The 27,986-nt window shown below is 40.2% G+C and overlaps 1 protein-coding gene and 1 long non-coding RNA gene across 2 annotated transcripts in view; both read right to left on the bottom strand.

The window, feature by feature from the left end:
• Nucleotides 1–13,495, bottom strand: part of IPO5 (importin 5) — a 56,631-nt gene extending 43,136 nt beyond the window's left edge. Inside the window, exons 1-3 of the mRNA XM_027065122.2 lie at nucleotides 13,444–13,495; nucleotides 12,963–13,042; nucleotides 3,722–3,832 (exon numbers count right to left, since the gene is read on the bottom strand). The gene's annotated coding sequence lies outside the window, so the exon portion shown is untranslated. The remainder of the gene's footprint in view (nucleotides 1–3,721; nucleotides 3,833–12,962; nucleotides 13,043–13,443) is intronic.
• Nucleotides 13,496–18,063: 4,568 nt separating this feature from the next.
• Nucleotides 18,064–20,667, bottom strand: LOC128314538 (uncharacterized). Its single transcript, XR_008296291.1, has 3 exons — nucleotides 19,151–20,667; nucleotides 19,002–19,074; nucleotides 18,064–18,730 (listed from the first exon to the last, which is right to left on the bottom strand). It is a non-coding gene; the product is annotated as an uncharacterized LOC128314538 (long non-coding RNA).
• Nucleotides 20,668–27,986: the final 7,319 nt, after the last annotated feature.

Raw genomic sequence — 27,986 nt, 5'->3', positions numbered from 1 at the left:
ACCCAAGGTTATTAAGATTTGGGGAATTACTTATCCAGCCTATTTTATGACTATGTTACCAGTGAAATAAGATGAATTGCCTGGAGGCTTGCTTAGGGTAAGTCCTGATCTCCAGTTACTTTATAACACTTGCTGTGGTATGTGTTTTATTGGTAATGACTCTGTAGATTACATACATTTGTTTAATAATTACTAAATAATAGAAATTACAACGTATGTGTCAAGATAGGGAGCTTGTTTTAATTTTTAAAATTATTTATTTTTTTAGAGAGATTAAGTATGAGAGCTATCAGAGGAGAGGGGCAGAGAGAGAGAGAGAGAATGTGTTTGTGTGTGTGTGTGTAAGAGCCGAGAAGGGGCAAAGAGACAGAGGGAGAGAGAATCCCAAGCAGGCTCCGCACTGTTAGTGCAGAGCCGAGCTCTATCCCACCAACCGTGAGATCATGACCAGAGCGGAAAACAAGAGTTGGATGCTCAACCAACTGAGCTTCCCAGGTGCCCGAGAGAGCTTGATTTTTTGGTGAGGCAAAGCACATACTTATTCAGACTACAAATAAAACAAGTCAGTGTTAGTTGTGACATCAACTGCTACAATATGAAATGTCAGCCCAGCTTTATTTTAATATTCTAAGTAAGAAGGAAGGAGATTTTTACGGGCAATGAAAGAAGAGATCCCCAAATGGGAGAAATTCCTGTAAACTTGGGGTGGATATCAGCCATTCTGACAACGGAGACCAGTTCTTGTGTCCAGGAAACCTCCTAAGTGGGGACTGCATTTTCAACAGCAGGCCTGCCAGTTTAGAGAGTTTGTAATGCTCAGCCTTCAGGGAATGTATTGCACTTCGAAACCTATTTCTCATGGAGAGAGTCCTATTTGTTTTGTGAACATAATCTCCCCCTGGGAAAATAGCTCAGATATTGTATCATGGCAGTCCATAAGAATATAGGTTTATTTCCCAAGGAGATCAGATGGTAGAAGGTAAAGAACCTTGAACTTGAGTGGATGTGGGTCTTTAGTGTCTTACTAATGTGAACTTGAGTGAGCACTTAATGTCTTTAAGCCTCAATCTCTCATTATAACATGGAATAATAATGGCTGTTAAAGTATGCTATTATTAATCAGAAAAGTTCTGACATTAAATTATAATTGGAAATGAAATGGAGGGGTAGAACGAAGTCTTGCTCACTCCCAATTAGCCGCCATTGCTTTGGGCGAGTCAACTGTGAACAGCCAGCTCCTGATGCCTTTCACTTCAGCTTATTAGACCTGACCCTGCCTCCATTAAGTTCTGGAGGCATATTTGCTCAGAGCATTTATAACCCTTTGTGTAAAAGGGTGAGGTTGGGAAAATGGAAGGCTGGAAGTTTCTCTCAACTGAGACTTGAAATCTAGGCAATTTAGGATTCTTGATGTTTGTCAGAAGGTACTGCACAGCCTGGCCATGCCCTCTTTATAATAATACAGGAGGCCAGACTCCTTAACAAGAGAGCAGCAGAATCTTCCTTGGGTACTGCTCTTGATTTTATAGGTTTTGTGTTGATGGGAGTGGCTGGAGAAGTTAGGCTTATAAAACCCCTGCGAAAGCTTCTTTCAGCTGGGGTAGAATTTGGTCTTGTCTGTCATTTCTGGTTTATTGGGTTCTGAATGTAAATAAGATTCTCCCGAGTGAACAATCTGTAAATTTTTAAAAGTTGCCCCAGGACTCCCAACATAACTTCCACTACCTGTCCTGGTAGTGGTAAGCACAGGTGCTCTCTATAGCACAACCTATTTTGAGGGGCAGTTTAAATAATAGAAGTGAAAGTATTATAATCTATAACTACACAGATATAAGCAGATGGTATTATTTACAGGTGTTTGTATTAATAGTTAACATGGTATGACATAACAAGTTGTCTTTGTTTCCTCATCTGTAAAAGGGGAATAATACTTCTTCATAGGGGTGTTGTAGAAAGTAGGATAATATTTGTAAATGCACATAGCATGGGGTCTGCAGATACCGTAGCACTCAATAGTTATCAGCTATTATTGGTTAGATGGATTCTAGGGTTAAATAAGAAATAGGCCTCAGGTGACTACTTTTAAAGCTACATGCGATATAGATGTATGCATCGCGTTTGTGTGTGTAATAAAGTGTATTTGTATATTTTCTATTAGTCTCCCTCCCAATTATGCAGAGTAAAATGGTATGTTGATGGATTAAGGATGGTTAACAAGCATTTGGCTGATAAATAAAATTTCTAATGCTTTCTAATATCGATGCTCTTTGTTGCTTAGGTAAGAGCCAGCAGAAAAGATGAGACCTGTTGAGGAAAGTTGTCTGCTGAAAAGAAAATGCTAAGCTGTTTCCATTTCTCCAGCTGCCTTTTATCAAGATTTTTAAGCCCCTGTCTGAAGCAGTCTGTTACAGTCAGAGCATGCAGGCCAGGGGCAAGTGAAACCTTGTATTCCCAAAGGGCACTAAACACACTAGTCAGCAAACTGTGGAATTGAACACAGGCAGGGGAAATTTGGATTCGGTTAGTTTCTTTTGCCCTCTCTCTCATAGTTTTATATATGAAATTCACTGAATGTCAGCTGGTGGTTGGATACATTTGAAGGACGTATAGAGTTTGGAGGCTTAGGAGCAGAGGCTCCAAGAGCCAGCCAGAACGAGACTTCAAATTATGACTTCACAACTTACATGCTGTGATCTTGCCCAAGTTATTTAACCTTTCTCAGCCCCAGTTTCCTCTTCTGTGAAATGGAAATAACAGTAGTACCTTCCACCATGCATCAAAATACCTGGCATAGTGCTGGCACAGAGTAAATGCTTAATAAAGTTAGCTGTACTTATTGATGCAGATCAAAACCTCCGAGATTTGTTAGTTTGGATTGCACACCTACTTGTTAGGTTATTACATTTTTATACTCCTATTATATAAGCAGTCATGTTATAGCAATGTATAATGTTAAGGAAAAAAAATTTACGGGGCGCTCAGGTGGCTCAGTCGGTTAAGCATCTGACTTCGGCTCAGGTCATGATCATCATAGAGCATTTTAAGGTCATTTTCACTTTTAAATGCTACAGTTCTCTGTCCGAGTGGTAGCCACTAGCCATTGTGGCTATCAGTCACTTGAAATGTGGCTAGTTTGAAATTAGGTGTGCTTTAAGTGTAAGGTACAAACTAAACTTCAGAGCCTTGGAAGAAAATGAAGAGTAACAATTTTATATTGGTCACATGTAGAAATGACAACATATTGGGTTAAATAAAATATGTTAATTATACTTATTAATAAATGATAATTATTAATTATATTAATTTTCCTGTTTTTACTTTTTAAAATATGGTTGCTAGAAACCTTAAAATTACATATATGGGGGCGGGCATCTGACTGGCTCAGTCGGTTATGTGTCTAAGTCTTGATTTCGGCTCAGGTCACGATCTCAGGGTTCGTGAGTTTGAGCCCTACTCAGGCTCTGTGCTGACGGTGTGGAGCCTGTTTGGGATTTTGTCTCTCCCTCTCTCTGCCCCTCCTCCACTTGCATGTGTGCTCTCTCTCTCAAATAAACATTTAAAAAATTTACAAATATGACTGGCATTTGTGGTTCACATGATATTTCTATTGAACACTGCTTTGCTTGGGAGCAAAATAACCAACTAGTTACACACAAGTGTGCTACGTAGTTTGTTCATTTATATTCAGGAAATGACTTGTCACAAAGTGAGGATCAGTTACCTTATAGTGCTTTCTGTTGCTCCCAGTTTTCTGACTTGATTCTCAGGGACCTGGAGACATGGTGCAGTACTTCCTGAGCAGTGTTTCTTGCTTAGGAATGTCCTTTCCCTGCTGGTTTGACATTGAACACATTTGTGAGCCTTTAGAAGGTAAGGAAGTCTCAAGATTTGATCCCCTAGAATAAATCCTTATAAGTTAAGTCAAGAACTGTTGAAGAGCTGGAGGAAGGAAGAATATCTTTTATTTTTTTAATGTTGATTATTTTCATTTAAATGTGAATGGATTTTAAAAACCATCATTTGCTGCCTTTTAACACCTGAAATAAAAATACACTTAGCAGAAGAATTTAGTGTTAAGTGTATTTTTTTCCTTAGAACACAAATAGGTTGAAAATGAAAGGATGGAAAAAGATATGCCATCCAAAAGAGAGCCAAAATGGCTATACTGCTATCAGACAAAATAGATTTTAAAATAAAATTATCAGAGACGAAGAAGGATATTTTATTAGGATAAAAGGGTCAATCAGGTAGACACAAAAATCATAAACGCATGTATCCATCAACAGAGCCCCAAAATACATGAAGCAAAACTTGACAGAATTGAAGGGAAAAGTTCAACAAAATAGTTGAAGAGTTCTATCTGCGCTCTTAATAATGAATAGAACCACTAGGCAGAAGACAAACAACAAATAGAAGATGTGAAGAACACTATACACCATCTAAACCTAACAGACATCCATAGGACACTCCATCCAACAACAGCAGAATACACATTTTTCTCAAGCGCACAGGGAACATTCTCCAGAAGAGATCACATGTTGGGCCATAGAACAAGTCTCAATAGGTTTAAAAAGACTCAAATCATATAAAATATCTTCTCTGTCCTCAGCAAAATGAAATGAGAAATCAAGAACAAAAGGAAATTTGAGAAATTCACAAATAAGTGGGAATTAGCCGCATCCTTCTAAATAACAAATGGGTTGAAGAAGAAATCACAAGAAAAATTAGGAAACACTCTGAGACGAATGAAAACAGAAACACAAGAGACCAAAACTTATGGGATGCAATGAAAGCAGTGCTCTTGGGAAACTTTAGAGTTGTAAACATCTTTGGTAAAAAAGAAGAGAGCTCAAATCAATAGTCTCGCCTAGTTTCTTAGAAACTAGAGGAAGAGCAAACTAAACCCAAAGCAAGCAGAAGAGACAATAAAAACAAGAAAGGAAATAAGTGAAATTGAGAATTAAAAAATCAACAGAGGGGGGAAAAAGTTGTTTCTTTGAAAAGATCAACAAAATTGACAAATCTCTGGCTAGACCCAGAAAAAAAGAAGACTCAAATTACTAAAATTAAAAATAAAAGACAGACCATCACTACCAAACTTTCAGGAATAAGAAGAATTAAAAGGAAAAACTGAACAATTGTATGCTAACAAATTAGATAACCTGGATTCAACAGAAAATCCTAGAAAGTCACAACTGCTGAATTGAATCCAAAAAGAAAATAGAAAATCTGGATAGGCCTATATATAGCAATGAAAGGGATTGAATTAGTAATAAAAAAATTTCCCACAAAATTCTAAGAAAAGATATGGCCTTACTGGTGAATTCTACCAAACATTTAAAGAAGAATTAACACCTGTCCTTTCTAAGCTCTTCCAAAAAATAGAAGCAGAGTGAACACTCACTCTATGAGGCCAGTTTTAACTTGATACCAAAACCAAAGATATCACAAGGAAAATGCCTACCAATATAAATATGGATGCAAAAATTATCAACAGAATCCTAGCAAACTGAATTCAGCAACATGTAAAAAGGATTATATATCATGACTAGGTGGGACTTTTCCTAGGAATGCAAAGTTGGTATAACATAAGAAAATCGATCAATGTGATACACCATATTAACGGAATAAAGTATAAAGACCACATAATTATCTCAATTGATGCAGAATAAGCCTTTGACAAAATCCAACACCCTTTCATGATAAAAACACTCAACAAACTGAACAAATTGATTGCCACTTATGAAAAACCCACAGCTAATATCATACTTACTGGGGGAAAACTGAATGCCTTCTTCCTGAGATCAAGAACAAGACAAGAATGCCCATTCTCACCATTTCTATTCAATATTGTACTGGAGAGTCACAGATGGCATGAACTTGTATAGAGAAAATCCTGATGAATCCACAAAAATGTTGTTAGAAAAATAAATGCATTCCGCAAGGTTACAGGATATAAGGCCAATACACAAACATCATGCACTTATACGCTAGCCATGAACAATCAAAAAATGAAATTAAGAAAATCTCATTTATGATGACATCAAAAAAATAAAATAGAACAAATTTAACAAACATATAAGACTTCTACACCGAAAATTATAAAACATGGCTAAAGAAATTTAGAAAGATCTAAATAAATGGAAAGACATTTTACGTGCATGGATTGGAAGACTTAAAATTAAGATGGCAATACTCCCCAGATTGATCTACAGATTTAAGCAATACCTATTAACATTTTAACCACTTTTTTCTTCAGAAAAAGCTGATCCTAAAATGGATATGAATTGCAAGAGACTACCAATAGCCAAAATAATTTCAAACCCAGCAAAAATTGAAAGATTCACACCTTGATTTTAATTTTTTTTTTAACATTTATTTATTTTTGAGACAGAGAGAGACAGAGCATGAACGGGGGAGGGTCAGAGAGGGGGAGACACAGAATCGGAAGCAGGCTGCAGGCTCTGAGCTGTCAGCACAGAGCCCGACGCGGGGCTCGAACCCACGGACCGTGAGATCATGACCTGAGCCGAAGTCGGCGCTCAACCAACTGAGCCACCCAGGCGCCCCCACACCTTGATTTTAAAGCTTACTTTAAAGCTACACTGTGATGCTGGCCTAAGGATAGACCTTTATAAAGATCAGTGAAGTTGAATGGGGAATTCAGAAATAAACCTTATATTTGTGGTCAGTTGATTTTTGACAAGGGTGCTATGATGGTTAATTTTATTTTTCAACGTGGCTTGGCTATGGTGCCCAGTTGTTTGGTCAAACACTAGTCTAGACGTTTCCGTGAAGGCGTTTGTAGATGTGATTAACATGTATAGTCTGTTGACTCTAAGTAAAGTAGATTACCCTCCATACTGTGGGTAGGTCTCATCTAACCAATGGAAGGCCTTCATAGCAAAGACAGGTTTCCAAAGGAAGAAGCAATTCGGACCTGGCTTAAGACAGATGGCAACACAGAAACACATATTGGCTTCCTCTGCAAATTTCAGACTCCATACTGCAAAATCAACTCATGCCTAAATTTCCACTTGTTGCCCTGCCCTAAGGATTTCAGACATGCCAGCCCCCACAATCACATGAGCTAATTCCTTAAAATAGATCTCTTTTTGGGGATCATATTGATTCTATTTCTTTGGAGAATCCTGACAAATATAGGTGCTAAGGCCATTCATGTGAAAGAATAATCTTTTCAACAAATGTTGTGGTACAACTGGATATCCACATGCAAAAGAATGAAGCTAATCTGCTACCTCATACCATGTGCAAACCTCAACATAGGGCATAGACCTAAATGTAGGAGCAAAACTATAAAATCCTTAGAAGAAAACGTAAGATAAGAGTTCATGGCATTTGATTAGACAATGGTTTCTTAGTTATGGCACTGAAATTACAAAAGACAAAAATAAGAAAAGTTAAATTGGACTTCATCAAAATTAAAAATTTTTGTGCTTCAAAGGAAACCATCAAGAATGTGAAAAGACACCCCATAGAATGGAAGAAAATATTTGCAGATCATACATCTGATAAGGGACTTGTATCCAGATTACATAAAGAACCATTGCACTCAATAACAACAACAAAAAAACCCACCCAATTAAAAAATAGGCAAAACAGACATTCAAATAGACCTTCCCCCACAGAAGATACATGAATGCAAATGACTAATAAGTACATTGAAAGATGTTCGATGTCATTAGTCATTAGGGAGATATAAATTAAACCCCCACCCCCCCAAAAAAGGGGGTATACTGCTAGTATGGCTACAATAAAAAAGACAATAGCAAGTGTTGATGAGGGTGTGGAAAAACTGGGCCCCTCATATGGGAACCCTCCTGCATTGCTGATGGAAATTTAAAATGGTGAGGTCAATTCGACAGTTTGGAAGTTCTTCAGAAGTAACACATAAAGTTACTATATGAGTCAGCATTTGTGCTCGAGAGAAATGGAAACATATGTCTACACAAAAACTTGTACATGAATGTTCATAGCAGCATTATTCATAGTAGCCAAAATGTGGAAACAATCCAAAATATCCATAAACTGATGAATAGATAGACAAAATGTGGTATATCACCTTGGCAATAAAAAGAAACAAGACTGGTACATATTGCAACATGGATGAACCTTAAAAATATGATGCTAAGCGAGAGAAGCCAGACACAAAAAGTCACGTATTTTTTGGTTCCATTTATGTGAAATGTCCAGGAGCAGCAAATCCATAGACACAGAAAGTAGATTCGTAGTTGTCAGGGGCCTGGAGGGGAGGGGAAGGAAGGTGGAATGACTGCTAATGGGTATGGAGTTCCTTTTTGGCGTGATGAAATGTTCTGGAATGTGATAGCAGTGATGGATGACTAACTCTGTGAATATACTAAAGAATTGTACATTTAAAAAGTGTGAGCTTTATGGTATGTGAATTATATCTCAATAAAGGTGTGATTTTAAAAAGTGCTTTTCCTTAGCTATCTGAAGGAAGTTGATCCGGACCTCAATTACTATTTTTTTCTATTTTTACACTATTTTTAACTCAATTCAGAGTACATAGATGATAGCATTCATAACCTTGAAACCTTCTGAGCATTCCTAAACCATTATTTTGGAGGAAAAGGACTGGGGAGATACAGATATGATTCAGTCTATATATTTTCCTCTCCATATATTTGCTATTTATAGTAATTATCTCATAGTTTGGATACTATGACACGCAAATTTTACCTCATGCATTATGATGACGTTCATAGTGGAATATCAATTGTGAGATCAATGTACAGCTCAAATTTGCAACTACTTGCAACAGATTTTTAGCTGTAATTAATGAGGTAGAAACAAAAAGGACCTCGTAATACAGTTCATACTCTTCAATTCCACCCATGCTATGTGTTTATCACTTTATGCCTCACTTTACTGTATTAGCATTTGTTTTTAACATTTACTTATTCACTTATTTAGCAAATATTTATTGGGCACCTTCTCTGCAGTGGGCACTGATTGTGAGATTCAGTGGTGAGTAGGACTGGGTTCCCACCTCCATGGAGCTTATCTTTTGGGAGAAGTCAGACAATCAACAGATCAACTGAGTAGATTAGAACATTCTATAGTGACCAGTGAAAGGAAGATAATGGGATCAAGAGGGTGTGGAGTTGGGTGCTACTTCGGTGAAACAGTCTTTTGAGGGAGATATCTGAGCTGAGACTTGAAAGTTGAGCCAAGGTGAAGAAAGAAATGGAGGAAATTCCTATTTCCACCAGAGGAAACAGCAAGTGCAAAAGCCCCCAGGCGAAACTGGTCTGGTGTATTCCAGTGAGGAAAGAAGGGTACAGCCAGAGAGGAGTAAACCTGGAAGGGAGGGCTGAGAAGCAAGTTGGGTCGGGGCGGGGGGGGGGGGGGGCACATCACCTGGGGCATTGTGATCGTTCAGTAGTATAACTTATTTTAAGCAAAACAGGTTAAGTAAAGGGTATGACCGTTTTTCACAGATCATTGAACATTTAACAGTTATAAAAGGTCATTTTGCTGCAATATAGGAAATAGTAGGAGGGAGTGAGGAAGCTGGGGGAGCATGAGGAGGTCACGATAGTACTCCAGGTAGGAGAATAATGTGACCTGGAGTATGGCGATCAACGGTGTCCAAAGTGGTCTGGTTTAGATGTTTTTCTTTTGGAAATGGAGCAGGACGTAGGGTGCAGAGGCAGATCCAAGTTAAAAACAACTGAAACTTGACACAATCTGAGGGCCCTCTGTAAGATAAATAAAAAAATTGAACATAAAGTGAGGTTTCCTGGAGGGGCTCTGTGCGAGTGAATGGGCTGTAAGCTCAAGCTTCATGAGCTCCATGGTGAATCCTCCTCTGGTCAATTGGAGTAAATTGGAGACGTCGAGAATGCTTAGGATTTGGGTCTGAGCAATGGTAATGCCACTAAAAGGAGGATGGGTTTGGGAGAAGGTGTGGCAAGAAGAAATCAAGAGGGGAATTTCAGTCATAGTCAGTTTGAGATGCCTAGTAGACATCCAAGTGGTGATGTCCAGTGAGCAGTCGGACAGAGGAGGCTGGAGCTCAGAAAGAGCAGGGCTGGAAATACCAACTGAGTCATCACATTCATGGCATTCAAGACTGCCGAAGTGGATAACGTTGCCTGGAGAAGAGAGAAGAGGGTCAAGGACTCAGCCGTGAGACATCCCAGCACTTGGGGCCAGGCGGAGGAGGTTTATAATTCATACATAATATAAAGATAATCTTAAGAGGGAACTGATGGTACTACCTACACTGAGCATTATTAGTCACCTTAAGTTCAAATTCCCTGTTGATCTCCGCTGGGCAAGGGGTTAACACCTAGGCATCCACTCATGAATGTAAAACTAGTTGGAAGAAAAAGTGGGCACAGATGTTAAAGAAAAACTCAATCCCATAGCATTTTATTTGAAAGGGTTACTTTTTATTTGTATTTTTTTTTCTACTCAGGAGTAGTAGTATTTATTTGGTGCTAAGGAAATACTACTTTCTCTAAATTTGCTTCAACTACTCAGCTCTCTTAACAACCTAATCTACCTCTCTGCCTCTCACTTAGAAACTAGCTGTACTAATGTGGAATGAAAATAATTACTAAAGGCATTAGTTCAAACTAATACTCAGATGTCAGATGCTGTCTTCCACCTCAATAGACGCACGTATCTAGTTAACTTTCTTTATGCAGAGAGATAATAGTTACTGCCCTTTTAAAGAATGTAGAAAGGGAGTGGGGGAAAAGCAGGAATGTGTTTTAAGTTCTCACTGCCATGTAAAATAAGAGTGATATTGGGACTGTGTTTTAAAACGGCTTGTTTGCCTGGATTCAGCTGTAAGTCATGTATTTTAAAACATAACTTCATATAGAAAATCTTGATAGAGCACAGCTTAAAACTGGAATATTGCTTGGTAGAAGGGAAAGAGAAAGTGAAAGTGGTCCTATTTTCAAAAGGGTAGTCAGGGGAGACCTTTCAGGAGACGTTAATACTGTAACATCTGAGACTGGATTGCTTCATGGAAATTAATTTTCCAAAAGAGCAAAGTTATTTCAAAGATTCATATTAAAAATGCTCAACCGGGGCACCTGGGTGGCTCAGTCGGTTGAGCGTCCGACTTCAGCTCAAGTCATGATCTCACAGCTCGTGAGTTCGAGCCCCGCGTCGGGCTCTGGTGCTGACAGCTCGGAGCCTGGAGCCTGCTTCGGATTCTGTGTCTCCCTCTCTCTCTGCCCCTAACCCACTTGCGTTCTGTCTCTGTCTCTCTCAAAAATAAATAAACATTAAAAAAAAGTTACAAAAATGCTCAACCATTCTTTATATCAGATTTTTTATTCACAATCACTGACGAAACTTGGCTCTCTGTGTCTGAGTGCTAACCTTCTGTACATTATCTCATTCAATCGTTGGGTTTAAGCAATGAGGCTTCAACCGTTTTTTTTTTTTTCAAGAAAAAATGCATTGGGGTCAGGGGATCCTGGTTCCAATGGGAGCTCCACCACTAGCCAGCTATGATCCTGAACTGGGCCCTCAAGGCTTCTCTAGCCTCCACTTCCTCATCTGTAAATTGGGAGTGTTGGACTTGATCCCTAGGGTATCTCCTCAGCCCCAGCATTTGAGGGTCATTAAGTCAGTTATCATACGGCGCTGAAATAGGGTGATGACTGCAGAAGCCACTTAGGGTGGCTCTTCCTGAAATGAAATTGCTCTGGGTCTCTGAGATTTGAGGTCTTACATCACTGCCTGCTTTTCTCAAAGTTTTTTTTTTTTTTTTTTTCATTTTTCCTTTCAGGCATCTGCCACTTAATGTATCTGCCAACATAAAATGATGGCAGTCTCTGCTGGTCAGCTCCTCTTATCATCTGGTTTGCTGTGTGCTTTGGAAATCAGATAACCACATGCATTAAAAAGGATATGATATAGACACAGAGAAGAGAGTAGAGCATATTTCCTGTAGAGTACCCTGCATGAGCCTTAGGACAATTACTATTTGGCTGCCTAGGTATTTTTAATTTGGTGGTTCATAACTCTGTTCCAATGATTTAGCTCTACTCAGATGCTAACACAATGCTGTCTCCCCCTACTAGAGTTATGGATGTTCTAACATATATACACATAAACAAGTGACAGAACAATAGAGCAAAACTGGTTAGAAAGGTCTAAATTAAACCTTATGTAATAAGGACATTGCCAGTGACAAGTCCCCTGCATCTAATCATTTCCTTTGTTAATTTTGGCTTTTTTATACCTATTTAGGGGATTAAGTTCTAGGAGAAACAGTTAAGTAATGTAATCCATTAGGTTAGTAGTCTTTTTACTACACAGTGGTTGATTTAGTTTTCCCACAATGAAAATAAATTATGTTTTCCCTCACTTACTTGACTAGTGATCTCTGTAAATTAAGATAAAATGTGATCAGCCCCTGAGAGGACACCACCATAATATGTAGGGGCCTAAGGTGGGACCTTGAAAGATTTTAAACAGAACTTATTTTGAGACACTTGAGAAATTAAGAGTCAGCCCTTAGGAGTGCCTGGGTGGCTCAGCTGGTTGGGCATCTGACTTCGGCTCAGGTCATGATCTCACAGTCCATGGGATCGAGCCCGCATCGGGCTGTGTGCTGACAGCTTGGAGCCTGGAGCCTGCTTCGGATTCTGTGTCTCCCTCTCTCTGACCCTCCCCCATTCACGCTCCATCTTTCTCTGTCTCAAAAATAAATAAACATTAGAAAAAAAAAAGAGCCCTTAAAAGTCAGACTTTTAAGACTTCTTCTATAGGAAAGTAGGATAGAAAATCCTGGTGGATTGGAGTTTGGTTAGTTGGTGAACAAAAGGCGAAATGATCATGGATATCGCAATTGTAGGAAAAAGGGGGACTTTTTAGCTATAAAGGAAATAACGCAATTAGCAGTAGCCAGAGACAGAACAAGATCTATCTGATAAGTATAGTCTTACTTGGGTGCTGCAAAGATCCTGATCAGGGAAAACAGCTGTGCCCATACGTGGGTCCTGGCAAAGTTTCTCCCTGGAACCACCTAAATAAAATAAAAACTCATTTTTTTTTTATTGTTTCAGGATGGCTATACACATAGTTAGGACAATGGTCTACATTCTTTTGGTCACCTCTGCTCAAGGGGTGCTTTCTTAAGTACATGGAAGCAGTCACCAGCTAGTTTAAGGCACAGTGTCAAGGAACAATGAATGGCCAGTCGTGGTATTCTCATTCTTTCATTCTTGGTTTCTGTCTAGTAAGTTCTCTCTCCTTTCCCTTCCCCATAGATACTACTGTGGGGACTCCAGAAGGTACGAGGGCTAACAGCTCCTCCTGGATCTCACACAGAAAGACTTTCCCTCTAGAATCACCCAAATTGGTCCCTCGGTATGGATTAAGTTCTTAAAGTTTTTCATCTAAATTTGAGGTTTAGGGATTACTTACAGTAGTCAAAGCTGTTCTCAGTACTGTGGTTGCTCCAGTCGTGGGATGTTAATCCCACAGTTCCGGCCTCATGGCTCAGAGAGGTCACCATGGAGACATCTGACTGCAATTGTGACCCGCAGCAGGTAAGCAGTGTCATGCAGCTGGCCTGTTTCAATTTGCCCACCATGCCAGCTTTAGAGGCCGTGTAGGCATTTATATATTATAGGCTAACTCGTCTATTCCCAAAGCCATAGAAGGAAAGGGAGCTCAGACCTTTGAGAACTCAAAGCTCATGCTGTTGAGGGCTACTCAGCTTGGGTATACATGTGTCATCAACTTAAGCCTTGAAACTGTATGATTAGTTTCCTTACCTACGGATTTCGCTTCTATTCTAGTAATTAATACCGAAAAGAGAAACTGATCTCTACAATAGACAAAGATAAATTTCTAGGAAACAAAAGAAATTCCTTATTAAATATGTTTTTTGGCATTTTTGGTTTGTACTTTAAGTTCTGACATGATATATTAACTTACCAAGTTTGGCCTAGATTGTCCTGGTTCTCCGTGACCTAGTTTTGCTACATCTAATATTCCATTATTAATTTTCATGGATAATTAATTAAAACTAAACTTTTTCATTTTTAAAATTGTTTCATAATACATGCTCAAACCCTTTAGGATGGGTCATAGTTTTATTGGTGAAATGTGAGGTCTGCGCACTCTCAAGGTCTCTGTAAATCCTGAACGTTCCTCAGCTCCACTCCTTGCTTCATTGTTTTCATTTCCACCAATCATGTTGTTTGTTCTGATATTTTGGCTCATGGGCAGGGGTGATGGCAGTGAGATATCTTCATGACTTTTTATTCAAGGGTCCTACCAAGAGTCCCACACCTGAACCTTTGCAGCTTAAGAGTCAGTGATTGAATGATAATAAAGTGATTATAAGGTGTATGAAGAACACGTTAAAAGAATGAATTCCAGCGGCGCCTGGGTGGCTCGGTCGGTTGAGCATCCGACTCTCGATTTTGGCTCAGGTCATCGTCCCAGGGTCCGTTCATTTTATGGAAGGTGCTGGCTGACCTAGCCTGCCCTGGCTGGCCTTTGGGCATTATGAACCTACACCAAAGCCTGGATTCAGGGGAATATCTATTGGTTTGTTCATTAGCAGGAACAAGAGGAAGAAAGTTGAGTAGGAAGCATCACGGTGGAGAAAGGAAGGCTAGAGAGTCAGGTGTGGAGAGGACTGTGGGGGATGTTGTGCCTTATGGCTCCATTCGCCTTTTATTCCACTCAAGATCCAGCCATAGATGAGCTGTGAAAGTCTTGGGTAATCAGAAAGCTCGGTGACTTGTTTTTCCTCTCCTTTTTAAAATGTAAACTTCCTAGTGATCACTTAGATATGTTGCCCTTGTTCAGTTAACAAATTCTGATCCTCCGAACTGTTCACGTGGCCTTCACAACATTATTCGGGATGGATGATGTTAGTGAGCGATAATAGAAATGGCCTTGTGTCTTAAAAAAAGAGAAACTCCCATCCTCAGTTCTTAAATATTCAATGAATTCATACTGTGCTCAAGTGATCAACTGTGGTGACTTCAGCTGCCCCAGAACTGGTCATAATTTTTTACTCTTAACTCTCAAATCTTACGTCAACCCAACTCACAAGTGGGTACATACTTATTTCCTTCCTACCATCGTGAGACTTATTTTGGGGACTGTTGAGCCCACAGACTTAAAAAAAAAACCTTAAAAATATTTTTGAAATGTTCATATTTAAATGAAGCAACATGATAAATTATTATAGAGATGAAGGGAAAGGTCCGGAAGCAAAGTGCTGGCTTTTTCCATCCGTGGCTGTACCCTTCAGGAACACGTTCACACTGAGACCCTGCTGAATTGCCTATCTTGAGATGCACGGTTTCATGTAACGTCATTTTTTACTGAAACAGCTCAGCTCTATTCTCAGCTGGGGTGGAAGACGGATCATCTCATAATGTAATTCAGACAAAAACTGGGTTTGTTTTTTCAGGCAATAATTTCAAAGTGTCACAGAAAATGAAGCACATTTGCCCACTGGCCCGTTTCTGTGTCAGTTTTTGCACCAATGTAGAGAGTCTGCTTTGCAGAACTCGTCACTCCAAGGGCCCTCCTGAAATGCATCTCCATGAGGCTGCACTCAGATTTCATCTCTGCAGGAAGTGGGGACCCTTTGTAGCATTCTATCTTCAGCTTCCATTCTGTAAAAATCCACCTTAAGATATGAAAATTCTTTCAAACCATAGATTCATAGAACTAGAAAGAATTAATCAAATTCATTTGGATGCAGGTGCCAGGGTGGCTGAATTGGTTGAGCGTTTGACCCTTGATTTCAGCTCAGGTTACGATCTCAGGGTTGTGGGATTGAGCCGCACATGGGGCTCTGTGCTGAGCGTGGAGCCTGCGTGGGATTCTCCGCCCCTCTCTCCTGCTCGTGCTCTCTCTCTTTCTAATTAAAAAAAAAAAATTGAAAAAATCAAATTCATTTGATTAGGACTCATATAATTTATATAATGGAGGCTTAGGTCTGAAGCAATCCAGAGATTAAGAATATACACCTAAACTTTCAAAAAGAAATTTTTCACGGGCAAAGGATCTGAACAGACATTTCTCTAAAGAAGATATATAAGTATTAGCTAATATTCCATTAGCACATGGAAGGATGTTAGTCGCCATTAGTCATCAAAGAAATGCAAAGCAAAACCACAATGAGATACCACTTCGCTCACTAAAATGGCTATCATAAAAAAAGTCATAATAGCAACGTTGGTAAGGATATGGAGAAATTGGAGCCCTTGTTCACTGCTAGTAGGAATACAAAACGGTGCGGCCGATTTGGAAAACAGTCTGTTTTCCTCGAAAAGCTAAGTAAAGAGTTGCTATTTGACCCAGCAATAGCAATACCTACTTCTAGGTATATACCCTAGGAAAATAAAAGCATATGTCCCCATAAGAACTTGCCCATGAATATTCATAGCAGCATTATTCATAAAAGCCCAAAAAGGTGGAAACAACTCAAATGTCTAACAACCGGTGAATGGATGAACAGAATGTGGTATACCCATACAATGGAGTACTATTTGGCAATAGAAAGAAATAAAGTACTGATACATGCCACAATAAGAATGAACTTTGAAAATGTTTTGCTATGGAAAGAAGACAGAGAAGACCATATATTATATGATTCTATTTACATGTAATATTCAGAATAGGGCAATTCATAGAGACAAAGTAGATGAGTGGTTACCTAAGGCTGGGGGGAGATGGGGGTACGGGGAATGATGGCTAAAGTGTATGGGGATTTTTGAATTGATTAAACGTTCTAAAATGGGTTCTGTTTATGGTTGCACATACGGTTGTATATTCATTTAGTATACGAATATGCTAAAACCGTTGAAATGCGCACTTTATTTTTTTTTAAACAAATGATTTCTTAAAAAAAATTCTTTTTGAGAGAGGGAGAAGAGAAGACAAGTGGGGGAGGGGCAGAGAGAGAGAGGGGGAAAGAGAGAATCCATCCACACCCAGCATGGAGCTCCATGCAGGGCTTGATCCCACGATTCTGACATCATGATGTGAGCTGAAATCAAGAGTTGGATGCTTAACTGACTGAGCCACTCAGGTGCCCCACAAATTGTGCACGTTAGGTGGGTGAATTGTAGATCACGTAAATTATATGTCTAGATTTCCTATCTCAGTTTTTGATTATCCTGACTGCCAGAAATTCTTTTTTACATTCAGCCTCATTGTTTTTGCTCACCGTAATCAAAACTGATTCCTTCTTGTTTTGGTTTTGGTAATGAAAAAGAGAAGTAAAAAAAAAAAAAAAAAAAAAAAAGTCAGAAAACAACTTCCTTATCTCAAATCATAATTCGAATACTCAAAGGTCATTATTGTCTGTTTGGAGGAAACAACTTCAGTGTCTTTAACCTTTTCTCGTGGAATCCATTTTTATCTTGTTGGTCTTGCTGCTTCACCTCTGGGCGTCAGTGTCTTCATCTATAAAACGAGAATGTTGGACTAGATCTCAAAGGTCCCTCACAGTTCTGAAGTTGTGTGAATGTCTATATCCTTTGAGAAAGCATGGGCATATAAGATAAAGATGTTTTCCTGAGCCATTGTAAGCATAATTAATAAGCTATGAAAAGAATCTGGAAATGCATTGAAGTAGCTGTGATTTGAAATAAGTGAACCTAGTGTGAAGTGGACACAGCAACAGACTAAGAGGACACTTGATTTCTTTTTTTAAAATTTTTTTAACATTTATTTATTATTGAGAGACAGAGCGTGAGCAGGGGAGGGGCAGAAAGAGAGGGAGACACAGAATCCGAAGCAGGCTCCAGGCTGTGAGCTGTCAGCACAGAGCCCGATGCGGGGCTCAAATTCACGAACTGCGAGATCACGACCTGAGCCGAAGTTGGACACTTAACTGACTGAGCCACCCAGGCGCCCCATAGGACACTTGATTTCTGCTTTTATGACTCATGGTGAGAGTTTGGAGAAGTCACATGACCTTTCATGTGCATTTTCTTTCAAAAAAATTTTTAACTTTTAATGTTTATTTATTTTTGAGAGAGAGAGAGAGAGACAGAACATGAGCAGGAGAGGGGCAAAGAGAGGGAGACACAGAATCCAAAGCAGGCTCCAGGCTCTGAGCTGTCAGCACAGAGCCTGATGCAGGGCTCGAACCCACGAACCACAAGGTCATGACCTGAGCCAAAGTCGACTGAGACACCCAGGCACCCTTACATTTTCTTTTACATAGAGGGGGCATCATAAAACCTGCACACCTCACTCTAAGAAATGTTTCCATTGAATGATTACATGAGTGGATATTGTCAGGCAAAGATTTTAACAATGGTTTATATTTTGTTCAAAACAAAAATGCTGTCATTGACAGATTTCTTTCCTTCAAAAAAACTATGTCATCTAATTTTTTTTGACCCATTTCACTTTGGTCTTATCATCTCCTCTTAAACTTAATGAATATGGCATAGTAAAATTTAAAGCAAACATGAAAATGAAAGCTTAATGAAGTCATGATGTGAATAAAGCTAAGAATATAAAAAATTAACAGAATATTCTCCTTTCAAATTTGGCCTCGTCAAAGCCTATGTGAATTATAAAAAGTGTTAAGGACATTTCTAGTTGACCCTTCCCCCACATCTCTATAGTTCTCATCTTTAAGCTGTCTTATCTTTTTGGTCAGATCGCGGACACCAGAAGTCGAGGGACCATGTCTGATTTCTTCTTTGTAAAACCTCAGTGCCTGTAACAATACAGGTACCCGGTATTTACTCAGCAAGCACTGATGTTATTTGTTGCCTGCCTGTTAAACTGCTAACTATAAATACAAAAATGAAAGTTTTCTAGTCCGGATAGATTATTATTAATTTTTTTGTGGGCCTAATGATTTCTGAGGACCTTGAAAGCTAATTAAAAGCATCTTAGGCAACAACAAGTAGGATAGTCACGAGGCCAAGTACATAACGACAAGACTTAGAAAGCTGAACAACAGACATGAGAGTTTATACACCTACATGAAGGCTGATCTTCAAAGCTGCTTCAAAGCAGACTGTGTGCTTTTTCCAGCGGTGGTACCGTTGCTCAAACCTGTATGGAAATTTCCGTGTTAGGAATTTTGTTCAGCGAGATTGCCATGTTTGGGAGAATCAACCTCATCACTTACACTCACACAATGTGGTTAATTGTGGTTCTTTTTCTTTCTTGTAAACTTCTGAGTCATCGGCCAATGGGATGCTTTGTACAGGTGACGTTGGCATTCTGCCAATTACTGTATAACTGGAGTTATAAGAGGAAGGAAGACGGACAAGCACAGAGCTGAGCTTGACATTGTTCCGGATGCCTTCACTGTACCCTTAAAAGAACCGTTGGAGATGGGTGGCACTTTGCTTAAGATTTGGGGTGCAGTCAGGAACATACGCACGTGTCCTGGGCCCTGGACAAGTCCAGATGGGCTGTGCAAATTCTGAAGCTGCTGACAGATGTCCCTGCTGCTAGGGGTCACCTGGCACATTGTTCACTGTTGCTGGGAGGCTCTCTTGGGGACACAGCAAAACCACGGCAGCTTCTTAGCATAGCAACAAGAACTGCTCACAAATGACAGTGGTGGTTGCTAGCTTTGGCTGAGGTCCCAGCTCACTTTCAGTGCAGGGACTAAAGGTGTTCACCTGGATAGCGCCAGGAGCTGGGGACCCACCCTCTCCCCTTCTGAACCCTCGCTGGTTTTCTCGTGCCCACCTAGGTGATCTCATATGAGCTCTTGTTTAAGGATAAACTTCATGGATGGCCTCTTCAGAGCTTTGCCTTCTGACTTAAAAAAAAAGGGTGGGGGGAAGGAAAAAGAAGAAATAAAAAGAAAAAATAGGTTGTAGTTGTTTTAAACTATTATTTTAAAACAATTGCTACACGTTTAGGTCAACTGGAAAAAATTTAATGTAGAAATGTAGAGATCATGTACTCATTAAAAGCAGATATTAAAACAGATTACAAAACATGGGTACAGTATAAGGCCATTTTCAGATCTGCAAGACCACTCTGAGGGGCTCTGGATGCTGGAAATGTAAAAATTGTAGTTATTCTTACATGTCTATTTTTTTCAATGCACACATATTCTTTCTATATGAATAAAAGATCATTTTAAAAATGATTCCATAGGTATTTTTTTTATTGTGATAAAATACACATAAAATTTACAGTTCTCATCATTTTTAAGTATCTAGTTCTGTGGCACCAAGCACATTCACACTGTTGTGTAACCATCATTGCGGTCCATCTCCAGAACTATTTTCATCTTTCCCAACTGAAAATCTGTACCCGTGAAACAGTAACTCCTCATTTGCCCCTCTCTCCAGCTCCTGGCAACCACCACTCTATTTCTTGTCTCTCTATACCTCATCTAAACAGAATCATAGAGTATTTGTTCTTTTTTTTTTTTAATGTTTATTTCTTTTTGAGAGAGAGAAAGAGACAAAGAGCAAGTGGGGAAGGGGCAGAGAGAGGGGGAGACACAGAAACCAAAGCAGGCTCCAGGCTCCGTCCGAGCTGTCAGCACAGAGCCCAATGCGGGGCTCGAACTCACAGACCGCGAGATCATGACCTGAGCATAAGTCGGACGCTTGACTGGCTGAGCCACCCAGGTGCCCCATAGTGTTTGTCCTTTTGTAACTAGTGTATTTCACTGAGCATAACGTCTTCAAGGTTTACCCATGTGGTAGCACGTGTCAGAATGCCCTTCTTTTTTTATGGCTGAATTATATTCCAGGGTGTGTATATGCCATGTTTTATTTATCTACTCATCCATCAGCGGACACTTGGGTTGCTTCCACCTTTGGGCTATTGTGAACAACACTGCTATGAACATAGGTGTAACTAATATGGGTTCAACAATCAATTTAAGAGACCAAAAGCTGTATTTTTCTCAATAATTCTATTATTGATTATCTTTCTACCTGTGGTAATGGATGCGTTTGACTGAAAAAGTTGGCGTCATCCATGCTGAGTCGGGGAAAGGAAAATAGGAAAAAGACAAAAGAAAAGCCACAAACAAAATGTTAGTATTGAGAATTTGTAAACATTCCTACCAATGTGTAAGGAAAAGATACATAGTAGAAAAGAGGCAAAAACTTGAGCAGACACTTCACAGGAGAGAAAATCCCAGCAGCCAATAAATGAAATAAGGCCCAACTGAAGAGTGTCAGGGAGATTCGAGTGATAGCTGCAATGAGACACAGTTATGCACCCACCAGAATGGCTAAAATCTGTCTTTTAGACTCAGAAAGAGCAATAACAACTCATCCCATGGCTGATGGAATGAAGAGTGGTACCCACTCTTTGGAAAATAGTTTACCGTTCTCTCGTCAAGTCAAAAATAAACATACCCCAGGACCCAGCCGTTGCTTTTCTGGGTATATTCTCAAGAAAAATGCATTCATATGTGCACCAGGGTATAAGAATGTTATGACAGCATTGCTCCTAAGAGCCCCAAACTAGAAACAACCCCAGAAGCCAACTGTAATAAAATGGACAAATAAATTGTGGCCTATCTGTTTGATGGAATACAGGGCTTACAGCCACCAATGTTATGGATGAGACCCACAAACATGATGTTAGGTAAAGAAAGCCAAATTGAGAAGACTCCATGTGATGGCTTCCATTTGTGTAAAGCTTAAATTAGGCAAAAAAAATACACTATGTTTTTAGGGAAGCATGTAGAGGTGATGAATATATAATAACACAAAGCCAAAATTCCCATTAGCAATGTGTGGGAATCCAGTGTCTCTGCATTCTTGCTGGCATTTCGTATTGCCAATATTTTTATTTTTTTGTATTTATTTACTTACTTGTTTATTCATTTTAAGGTTTATTTTTTAAATTTATTTTGAGAGAGAGAGAAAGTAGGGGTGGGGGAGGAGCAGAGAGAGAGAGAATCCCAAGCAGGCTCCACACTCAGCACAGAGCCCAACGTGGGACTCAATCTCACGAAGGCGAGACCACGACCTGAGCCGAAATCAAGAGTCAGTTGCTTAACCAACTAAGCCACCCAGGCGCCCTTGCTGTTATTTTCAAATTTGAGCTGTTTTGATAGAGTGTGCAGTGATAGATCGTCACAGTCCTAGTCTGGATCCTCTTAATGGTTGGTGATATTGAATATCACTGGAGTAGGGCAATGTTTGTTCTTCTGACTTGGGTAGTGGTTACTTTAGAATCACATGTATCCTGGACACATAGCTCTGTGCTTGCTTTGCATCTCATAATGCAATCATTAAGATAAGAAGAGAGGAAGAGCATTGAATTTAGTGTTTTGAGATATTAGTCCCCTACATCCATTGTGAAATTAATAACCATGAGTAAGGCATTGAAATAGCCTGGCTAAGTGGCAGATAGAGTAGGGGGTCAAGTGGCCTGAGCATGAAGCCTCTGCCATTTGCACTTGGCCGCGGCAACTCTGGGTGAAATAGGTTTACAAGCTTCCAAAAAACAAAAACAACAACAAACCTCTTTCCAAAGGAGACTGACTTGGAGTAGTTCAAACACAGAAAAAAAAAAAAAAAACCCATCTATTATGACAAGCATGGCATAAGAGTTTCCTGTGCTGCAAAGGGAAGCGTTCATATCAGAGTAATTTGAGTAAAAATGAGAAACCCAACAGCTCATTTCCAGGAAGCTGGGAAGGGCTTTGAAGAGGGGACCATATAAGAATCTTTTAAAAGGCTCTTTCTGGGGATGCCTGCATGGCTCAGTCGGTTGAGTGTCTGACTCTTGGTTTCAGCTCAGGTCATGATCTCAAGGTTGGCGAGTTCAAGCCCCACATCAAGCCCCGGATCGGGCTCCCTATCAGTGCAGAGCCTGCTTGGGCTTCTCTTTCTCCCTCTCTTCCTCCTCCGTTTGCCTGCGCATGCACACATGCTCTCTCTCTCAAAATAAATAAGTAAACTTAAAAGAAAAAGCCTCTTCCGGGTGCAACAGAGAGGAGGGATGGGGTGAGAAGGTGTTCCTTGTCATTATAAGCACTTTGCTACTATGTCTTACTTTGATTAGAAAAGAAAAAGCTAGGAAAGAAAAAAACCGTCCGACATAGTATCTTGTACTTGTTTCCTGTGGCTGCCATCACCACGGGACCAGACTGGGTGGCTTAAACAGCACACATGTATCGTCCCATAGTTCTGGAGGCTAGAAATCCAAGAGCAAGGAATTAAATTCCTCTATTTTAGAAAGATGTTGAAGCAAAAGAAAAGTTTTTGGAGTTGGTTTCTTAGTTATCAAGAAATTCAGGCATTCAGGGACTTTAGTTCTTCATCCCAGTTTCTTGGAATTTGCAGAGTGTGCAGCAAATGGTCATTCTTGCTCCCATGCATTATAACATTTTCCCCTCATCCTCTTCAGCTACCAACTATCTTTGACGTAGATACTATTTATTGTAACAAAACAGCACTGTTACAAGCACTTTACAGTGCTTGTTAACCCTTTGAGCTCAAATAAAGCAAAAACCCAAATGAAGTAGGAGCCAATATTCCCATTTTGCAGATGAAGAAACAAAGGCATAGAGAATATTCCTGCAAAAAAGGGCCTCGTTTCAGAGCTCATTACCTGCAAAGGTGGTCTCTTTCCAGAGCCTGCGTTCCTAGGCCCTGAGCTGTAGCATTTCTTGGGAAATTGATATGACAACAGTTATAAGAAGGTTTCATCTAAATGTCAGCAAGGTACTTTCTGCAGTTCCTTGGCATATGGCATGAATTGTTTTTCCAGCTTTATCGAGATATAATTGGAATGTAACGTGGTAGAAGTTGAAGGCGTGCAGCGTGGTGATTCCATATACGTATACATTGTGAAGTGATTACCACAGTAAGGTTAGTTAACACATCCATCAGGTCACATAGTTAACATTTTATTCTTGTGGTAAAGACATTTAAGATCCGCTCTTGGCAACCTTCAAGTATACAATACGGTATTGTTAACCGCAGTCACCATGCTGTACATTACATCCCTGGAACTTATTCATCTTGTAACTGGAAGTTCATGCCCATTGACCAACATCTCCCCATTCCCTCTGTCCCCCAGCCCCTGGCACCCACCTGTGTACTTTCTGCTTCTGTGAATTCAACTCTTTAAAAATTTCACACGTAAGTGAGATCACACAGTATTTGTCTTTCTCATATGAGTGTTACTTATCCTTTCTCCACCTTCTAATATCCCTGTACTCCCTTTGACTTATTAGTTTGTGAGACAGACACATTTGGGAACCAGAGAGTTAAAAATTACAGTGTTTGTAGGGGCATCCAGGTGGCTTGGTCAGTTGAGCCCTGCACTGGGGCTGTCAGTGCAAAGCTGCTTCAGAGCCTCTCTCCCCTTCTCTCTCTGCCTCCCCCCACTCGTTTTCTCTCTCTCTTTCTATTGCAAAAATAAATGAATATAAAGAAAATTACAACGTGGGGCGCCTGAGGCTTAGTCGGTTAAGTGTCTGACTTCAGCTCAGGTCATGATCTCACAGTTCATGGGTTCAAGCCCTGCATTGGGCTCTGTGCTGATGGCTCAGAGCTTGGAGCCTTCTTTAGATTCTGTGTCTCCCTCTCTCTCTGACCCTCCCATGCTCTAACTCTGGGTCTCTCTCTCTCAAAAATAAATAAACATACACAAAATTACCATGTTTATCTAGAAATTGCCTAGACCATTGACGTTGGACAGTTGTTGGCATTTTTCTGTTGCTAGATTGATAAGTGGCCCAACAGATAAAATTTTCTTGAAGAGAATACACAATTTTCAACAATGCCACAACATTTCTCTGAATCTGAGGCTAGGCCAGCTCTGGAGACATGCAATAACGTGGGTGCAGAGTCGTTAATATGATTTGTTTCAATCTCTGAATTCTGATGTAGTCTTGAATTTTAAAAAAGTTTGCTGCCTCCAATCTTATCTTTGGAAAGCCAGATTTTGGTAGTGTTAAGTCAAGATTGATTTATTTATTTACTTGCTTATTTTAAGTTTATTTCTTTATTTTGAGAGAGAGAGAGAGAGAGAGAGAGAGAGAGAGAGAGAGAGAAAGAACTGGGGAGGGGCAGAGAGAGAGAAGAGGGAGAGAATCCCAAGCAGGCTTTGCACTGCAGCACAGAGCCCAACGTGGGGCTCTAACTCATGAACCGTGAGATCACGACCTGAACTGAAATCAAGAGTCAGATGCTTAAGCAACTGAGCCACCCACACACCCCAAGTCAAGATTTATTGAAAGCTAAATGGAGAATGCCTTCTGCCGATGGAGACTGTAAGGTCTGGGTCTTGATGCTCCCTACTTACAGGCCACAGGAGATGAGCCTGTTGCTGTTTCGGGAGTGCTGGCAATAGAGACAGATTGCTGGGGCTGAGATAGAACACTTTATTATTCCTGACAGAACAAGTAGCATGAGTATCCACACATTTGCTTTGGTCCTCCTTGCCCGTAAGTCCTGGGGTCAATGTGGTATGGCCCAGATGAATGTGATCCATGCAGTGGGTTTCAGATGCAGCTGAGAAACACAGAGCTTGGAGAACCCGCCTGTTTTCAAGCAAGCAGCAACCAAGCCTGCTTCTTGTCTCCAGGGAGATCTTACATCTCTCAAGGTTACCAGCTAAACAGACAATCCTGCCCCAGAGAAAGATTAGACAGTGATGAGAAAACTTCTGGTAAAGGCTGGATGTGTGCAAAGCTAGTGTTAACAGAGACTGGAAAAGCCGTGAGGAAACTCCTCCGGGAATCTGTGTAAATGGCAAAGGGCATTAGGTAGTGGTACCAAAATTTGCAAAACTGTTGTCTGTAATAATTTGGAAGATGGGAAATGCTTCTAATAAGCTTTTGGATTTGGCTAAAGAAATCACCAGGCAGAATGTGGAAAGTGTCAGTCTGTTGGATCTGGATGCATATAAGGTATAAGAAGAGACAGACGAGGTCAAAATGCAACTATTGAATTTGCAAGCAAAATTCAGAGAGAATATAAAGGGTCCAAGATTTGCTGGGCTGGAAAATAAAATAGCTTATTTCCCCCAGTGTCCACGACAATAAAAGATTCTCAAAATGAAATGAGGCCTGGGGCCAAGGTCCAGATTATGCTCAAGATCACTGAAAAATTGAAGGCAGTGCCAGCTAGACTCTCTCAGGAGACAAAAGAGCATTGTCCCACTATTGCCTGACTTATGGCCCAAAATAGAAAGAGACTTGTCTCAAAAAGAATCAGAAATGTGACTTTGGCCCCATTGAGTAGACCTGTATCAGAGTCATAGGAAATCCACACAATTTTAAATGGAATGTTACTGACAGAAGAATTGCTAGCTTAGACTAAAAGGGACAGAGGCTGTCAAAATGGGCTCCCAACTCTCTATAGGTAGAAGGCAGACCGAGAAAGCTACTCAGCTGCAAAATGGGCCATTTCTGATGGAGAAGAGAAGTTGTGTCAGACGGTGAAGCCACTATCCCAGAGCACAGAGCTAAGAGTCTCCAAGACAAATGCACTGGATGCTTCTATACCCAAAGAGCGGCAATGGCTCCAATCAAGAAACATTCCCTACTTCTGGTGCCTGTACTTCAGAATTGCCATGGAACAGTGACTTCTACACCTCTCCCAGTTTCCCTCTTGATTAGGAGTGCCTTCTGTATATTTGGGGGGAGGGGCATAAAGTTTGCAGTTTTATTTATGTAGTCACCCAGATTGAGAGAAACTGCACTTGAGGATATACCCAGGGAGCCTCACTGGACCAGATGCTGATGATGCAATCCTATACTTTGAGGATGATGTCATAATTGGATGAGACACATGGGGATCCTGGGGTGGGGTGAGTATATTTTGCATGGGAGAGGAAAATAAATATTGCATTCAGGTAGAAGATGTTAGTAACTTGAAAAAAAAAAGGACATAATATTTTACTGGCCTTTCCATCAAGAAGTGGACTTTATTGTTCTGCTCTTGAAGGTGGGTTGGCCTTCTCACTAGCTTTGACTTGTGGAAGGCAGCAGAAGTGATGTTGTACGTCGTCCTAGCCTTGGACCTGGGAGATATTATAGCTTCAGCTCTTGTCTTTTTGAAATGCTGCTCTATATGAAAAGCCCAAGTTTGCTGCTGAAGATTTGAGGCTCAGCCGAGACCTAAGTGAGGACATTTTATCCTATCTGACCCGAGGAGAGTTGTTGAATAACTGTAGCCACATGAATGGCCCTAGCAGAAAACCCGATTGACTGGTTTAGCCATTGAAATTACTGGCCTACAGAATCATGAATAACAGCAACATTGTTGTTTTAAGCCATTGCGTTTTAGTGTGTGGTTCGTTATGGCCCCAGAAGTAATTGATATATAAGCTCTTTTTTTTTTAATTTTTTTTTCAACGTTTATTTATTTTTGGGACAGAGAGAGACAGAGCAGGAACGGGGGAGGGGCAGAGAGAGAGGGAGACACAGAATCGGAAACAGGTTCCAGGCTCTGAGCCATCAGCCCAGAGCCTGACGCGGGGCTCGAACTCCCGGACCACGAGATCGTGACCTGGCTGAAGTCGGACGCTTAACCGAATGCGCCACCCAGGCGCCCCGATATATAAGCTCTTGATGCAAATTCACCATAGGCATAAAGTCCTTGCAGAAGAGCCCCCCAAGAACAACTATTTTGGCAAACTGAAGTCATGTCTACTAAAAGCTGGGCACAGAGAGTTCATTATTCAGCAGCTCTGTCCCCAGGTATACACAACAGAAATGTGTATGCATAGTCACTAAAAGACCTGTAAAATAATGTGTTTCAGCAGCTTCTTTGTACTACTCCCAAACTGGTAACATCCAAGTTTACATCAATGGTAGAATGGATAAATCAGTTGTGATATGTTCATACAACAGAAGATATAGAAAACAAAGTGAAAAAACTATTTCTTTACACAACTACATGGATAATTCTGAACCATTATTCTAAGTAAAAAAGCCCAGCCCAAACAAAAGCACATTGATTATCAGTGTAGGATATTGGAGACCTCTGTGGTGAAGAAGATAGGACAGCCTG

This window comes from Acinonyx jubatus, chromosome A1 (assembly GCF_027475565.1).
Source record: "Acinonyx jubatus isolate Ajub_Pintada_27869175 chromosome A1, VMU_Ajub_asm_v1.0, whole genome shotgun sequence".
Taxonomy (NCBI): Eukaryota; Metazoa; Chordata; class Mammalia; order Carnivora; family Felidae; genus Acinonyx; species Acinonyx jubatus.
Note: the sequence above shows the minus strand (reverse complement) of the source record. Positions and strands in the feature narration are given on the sequence as shown.